This window comes from Ammodytes marinus, assembly GCF_949987685.1.
Source record: "Ammodytes marinus genome assembly, chromosome: 18".
NCBI lineage: Eukaryota > Metazoa > Chordata > Actinopteri > Uranoscopiformes > Ammodytidae > Ammodytes > Ammodytes marinus.
In genome coordinates, this window is record NC_137222.1 from 15,054,460 (window position 1) to 15,060,459 (window position 6,000).

A 6,000-nucleotide genomic window follows, 5' to 3' on the forward strand; every position below is an offset into this window, starting at 1 on the left:
ACATTTACCACCAACTCCATGCAATATTTATGAACTATTGGCATGTATTCTCTTCTGATGACAACAGGAAAAGTATAGTAACATATATACTGTGTTATGCATGCCTTGCTTATAAGAAACTTATATAAATACTTTTGATCAGTGACATGTTGAGTCTTCAAGTATGACCGTTTCATGCTTTGGCGAGCTTGTGCTTTGTCTCCATACATAGTCAAAGAGGTGGTGTTGGTGGGATGTGGTGCAAAGAGGGAAGGATTCTGTGTCCTTTAAAGAGTAACCAAATCCCATCCTCTAACTCTGTGAGGCATTTATCTTTAGCGGCTCGGTTCCCCTTTAACTTTTTAAAGTTATACCACATAAGAGAATGCACTTATATCACAACGTTTTCTGAATGTTTTTTAAAGTTGCATCATCAAACACATTATTTTAATTCTACGTTATGAGTTGAATTGAACATTTTCCGATGCGATACATTTTTCGTAGCAGTTCATATAATCTCTTGAATCATATGTTCCGTTCAGTAGGAGGCTTTAGAGGCAAACATTGTTCACATCTTTCGGCACCTCTCAGGGTCAGCCTGCCCGTGATTGTCAGCATATAAACAAATGAACCATTTACGTGCTAGTGCTACACCACGGGGTGTCACTCAGTTACAGCGCGGGTCAATGGATCCCATTCATGGGAACCATTTTTTAAAAGGGGATGTGTTATTGATAGAAGGAAGCCCACACCGGGAGCCTCGAAACTTGGAGTCATAACACAAACACACACATACGTACGTACACACACACACGCACATCATTGTACACATGTAAGAGAGTAAAAACACACACACAGTAGACTAAATGTCAAGGCAGTACAACTGGACCCATGCTGGTTCTGAGTGAGTTCATGGTCGACACCCGTTTTCACCCTCAATACACTCTGACTCTCAATCTAAAGGTTCCCCCCCGCTGAGGTTCTCAGATTCAACTTGAGGAATGTGTTTGGGGTCAACACAGGCACGGGGAGGAAGAAGACTCAAGCTAAAAGGTCATGTTGAATAACAGGAGTGGAGGTAGCCACTTGTCTTTAGCCAGATACATGCAAGTCTTTCAGTCACTTCAGTATTTTTGGATGCAGCAAGTTGTTGATTTGATTCCTTTGTATATTTTTACTTTTTGCACACTGCACTAAAGTGTGTCAGTAATAAAGGTATAGGCATTGTGTAGAGTTGCTGTTGTTACTGAGAACCTTAATCAATTTAGCACACGCGGAGCTACTGCTACACCCTTAAGAAATGTGGCTAATGATGAGTGAGATTAAGCTGGATACATTTTGCTTAATTACCTCCCTGAGTCAGTTCACTGACTTCTATACATTTTACACTACTATCCTTTCCTGTAACTTACACTGTGGTTGTCCACAGTTTCCCCTGTTCAGCAAAAGTGACATAAAACCAGCTTTGGTACATGCACTGTTTTATTTAATTATCATTGAATTCTGCAATTAACAATCTTTATTATATAAATTCATTTTCAACTGTGTCCTTGTTTAACTTTGTATTTTTCTTTATTTGTTCGGCACAGCAGTGAAGTACTGTACTTGAGTATAATGTTACATTTAGTAAGTACATTTTGTGCAATGTTGTACTTTAGTCACATTTTGAAATAGTGTTTCTATATTGTAGTATTGCTACTTCTACTTAAGTAAAATATTTAACTGCAGATACAGAACAGCAGCATTAGAACAATGTCAAAAGTTAAATATTTTATTCAGTTAAATAATGTCAAATTATTTCATAATAAAATGATCTGTGCTTTGTTCACATTACAGGATGTATTGTTCCGTTCCATTATTTACTATCAAAAATCCAGCACCACTGAATGGGCATCCATGTGTTACTAATGCTAAATTAGACTTCCAATAGGCACAATAGGAATATACTGAAAGTGACTCAATGGTGTCTTAATATGGATGTGTTTCTGCTGGGCTGAGATAAAATGATGCAGTATGTGAACAACCTCACTAACAATACGAAATATTCAAAATAGAAAACTTGGCAATGCAAGTAAGAGATTGGGGTAATTTTCTTCCGATTTGTGTTAGAATTCTTCAAATTATACTAATCACAATGATATATCAAATCAATCAGAATGGGACAGAATATCACAGCTGGCATTTATTCACCATGGGAGTTCTCTGCTCTTACGTCAATCACTCTGCAGACAAATTTGTGAGCAATGCTGCCCTCTGCCTGTGAGCAGAGGCACTGCGTTCCAGTTGATAGACACCTCTCTATCAGCCCTTTCAATAGATAAAACTGCTGATTTGACATTCTGAGCTAGGTAACAGGCGACAGCCTCATGATTCATCCTGCCAGGCAAGCTTCACTGCTGAGCTTGAGTTGTGTTTTGTTGCACAGATTTTGACAGCTGTGAAGGTGCTGAATGCCACAGCTGGAGCTTAAGGCAAGGATTACATCATGACCAGTGGAGAGAGGAGGTTAAGAAATGGAGGAAGAGAGAAAATACATGTATTTAGCATTTATTCTGAGAACATAAAAATGGACAGGTAATAAGAAATGACATAAAAAATGCAAAAAATTAGGAAGCGAAACTAAGATTCTTAAACTGAATAATAAAGTTCAATGGTTCAGCAAATTTGACGGCCAGCTATCAACAAGGCTTTGTGATCTATAGGACTTATCTTGCGTTTTAGCCATTTCCCAGCCCATTACTTTGTCAATTTTGTGGTGTGTTTCATCTTTATTGTCCTCAAGAGTGGGCAATTAGTTTTACAACAAAGGTTACACACAACAAGAGAGAAAAAGGCAGATGATAGTATGAAATAAAATTATTATAATTGTAATAGATAGACCTACCCTCATATATACTGTATGTAGACATATGTATATGCCATTTGTAAATGTTACAGAACACCTGGTTTTCAGATCCTTTACTTATGTAAAAGTACACAACAAAAAATATTCCATTACAAAGAAAAAGTTCTCATTTCCAAACCTTGAAGTGAAATAAATGACACAAATCTATAAATTGTGCTAAAATGACCGTAAGTATGAATATTTATACACCTCATTGTGCAGTAAATATGGTCCCTGTCAGTGTTGCACTATTCCATTTAGCATGTTTATACATTCCACCACCTCATAACAAGTACACACAGATTTACATATAACAATAAGGGAATCATAACAATCTTAACATTCAAATCACACAACGGCTATATGGTCTTCTTACACCAACACAGTAACAAGATGCAATAAATTCACTCACTTGGAATAGAAAAAGTGACACACAGGTGGTGAGAACTTTTTGGAGCCAAAGCCCGGAGGCAAAAGTGCGATGTTGTTTTTCACAGCTTGGAAAAACAACGAGAGGGTAATATAACATTGGAAGAGTTGTGCAGAGCAAAGAGAGGAGGAGGACACATAATGTCAGCCAGACGAGATTTGGCTTTCTTCCCATCATGCCTGCTGTTCAAATAGACATAATGCTCTGCTGAACTCTGGTAAAACCTTGGTTTTTAAAATAAAAAATAAAAAATAAAAAACTAACAGTCAGTTTGCAAGGCCAGATTGACAACTTCTTATAAAGAGACCTGATGCAAGAAACGCTCAGCCTAACTAGTTAACAGTAAACTGTACTTACATAGGCCTATTTGTAATTGGCCACCATTTCCTTTCGCTTCTTGGACTTTTATGTATGCCTTAAATGATGGGCAATCTTGGGAGTTAATGCACATATATGTGGTTATAGCTTAGTTAGTATGCACCCAGTCTGGAAGCATCTATTTGAGTAACTAGTACTGTAGGTGGATTTATGCCTGGAGGCAAAGGGGAAACTGGCAATTATTAACAAGATGGAGAAAGTGATGTGACACCCAACAGATTATGTGGCCTTTAGAGGTCTATAAAGCTAGACACACAGGACGTAAATCCAAATCAATCTGTTCCACTGCATCCGCCGATCAATTAAAATGCATCCTACAGTTGATTTATTATGCATGGTGGTTTATTGCTCTACAGAGCCTTACAGCTGAGTACATCGGAGAATTTCAGCATTTTCCTGTGTGTTTCATGTGTGTTTTGTTTTAACTTTCAAAATGTAATCACACCCTTCCATTTGCCATAATGATTTACATGTCACCATTGAAAAAATACATGTGAAAATAAAATTAACAATGGCTTCTGTTTTTGATGAGTCCCAAATAACATACCGAATTTTGTCATTTCATTCAGAGGACTCGTTGCTGGGTAGTGGTGAATTCTCATTCAACTGGGTTACCTTGGCAGAGAAGTCATCACTTTAGCTTTGTGTACAGCGCAGGTGTGTTTTATAATCATTTGGCTTATCTTAAGTGCCAGTATTTGTCTTACTAAAGTGTTTACTTTGATATATTTCAGATGTAGTCCTCGTCTGGTGCTGCAGTGCATTCCCCTACAGTAATTCAATGTTCATCACTTCTTTTTAAGAGGACACTGAAGACATTTTATCTTAGTTGAGATGCATTCTATTGTCCTCACTTCGGTCCTTTAAACGGTGACAATTAGGTACAAATGACTGTAACCTTCAGGCATGAGCGAATATTATTCTAACAAGTAGAGGCCTTCAGCTGATAGCTCCTATAGAGGAATCATGAGAACTCATAAGACCAAAGGGATGCTGTTTTCATCATGACCAAACTATACTGACTCCATGCAAACTGGCATAAACTCCCAACCTCTCTGTCTTTGTATTCTGCACAGTGCCTCCTTTGGGGTCCCTGAGTGGAATTGATAAGGAAGAGAAAGGGTAACACAACTGCAGCGTAACGATTTTCATATTGTCCATGTTCACACTACTCTCCACAGGTAAATAGATGCAATTCAACCGTGATCTAGCTATAATAAACTTAAATCAGTCTGTATGTCTGTGTAATCTTTATTACACAACCACTACTATAGCTTATTTATTTAGTAACGCAGCTATGTGGTGTTTGTTATTCAGTATCTGTATGCATCCACCTAACCTGTAATCATTTGCAATGCATGAAGGGGGAAATGAAACATATAGTGACAGATGTTAACACAAGAGAATGCCAATCACTTGAAGGCCTTAAGATGCAGACAACGTCAAAGCCACACACTACTTTTATTTTTTGCACAACGTCTGTCATTATAGGAACAATAAATGGGATTTGTGCCTGTGAAGTAAGGAATTGTTGGTTTTGCCAACATACTGATCTAAAGCAACAGGGAAGAGAATACAACAGATTAGGAAACATTCTGCCTTGGTTTTATTTTTGGATTTTAAAACGTCCATTTATCTTTCTCCGGTGTCCTCTCTCTGTTTGTTGTTTCCTCCTCGTCCCTCCCACCATTTGCCTTGCTTGGCCGGCACACACAAAAACACACACGCACACACGCACGCACACACACACACACAAACACATCCCCCCGCACCTGCTGCTATCGCAACAATGCTGCGGCGGTGGTGGTGTTTTTAAATGAGTATCTATTAAAACGCCATTATAAGAAATGAGGAGCGATGTTGTCCGTGGCAGGTTCTTATTGGTGAGTAAATGTAAGCATCCCACACACCGAACACCTCATTAACCGTAGTGGATATTTACAGCCCCTGCAGCATGGAGAAACAGGCGAGCGATTGAGGCCAACGCGCATCTTAATAGGGTCTCGGCAGATAAGACCCCTCTCTCCTAGTCGTACCTGCACTTCTAATGAGACATACCCAATGCCACTAATCACTGTTATTGATACCTGCAGGGTGGCTGCCTTTTGCACAACAATCAGGCATCAGACCAGCCATAGAAGAGCATTTGGTAGGGTTTGAGTGCCTTGCTCAAGGGCACTTCCAGGGGCCTCTAGTCACTGATTACAACCAATATGCGGGTTCAACGAGTGTACAGGCATCGCTTTGCTTACTAACAAGATCAAAGAGGTTCAAAAACTAAAAATCATTTTCAGCTCTGATTTCAAAGGAGGATAGAGGAATACCCGCA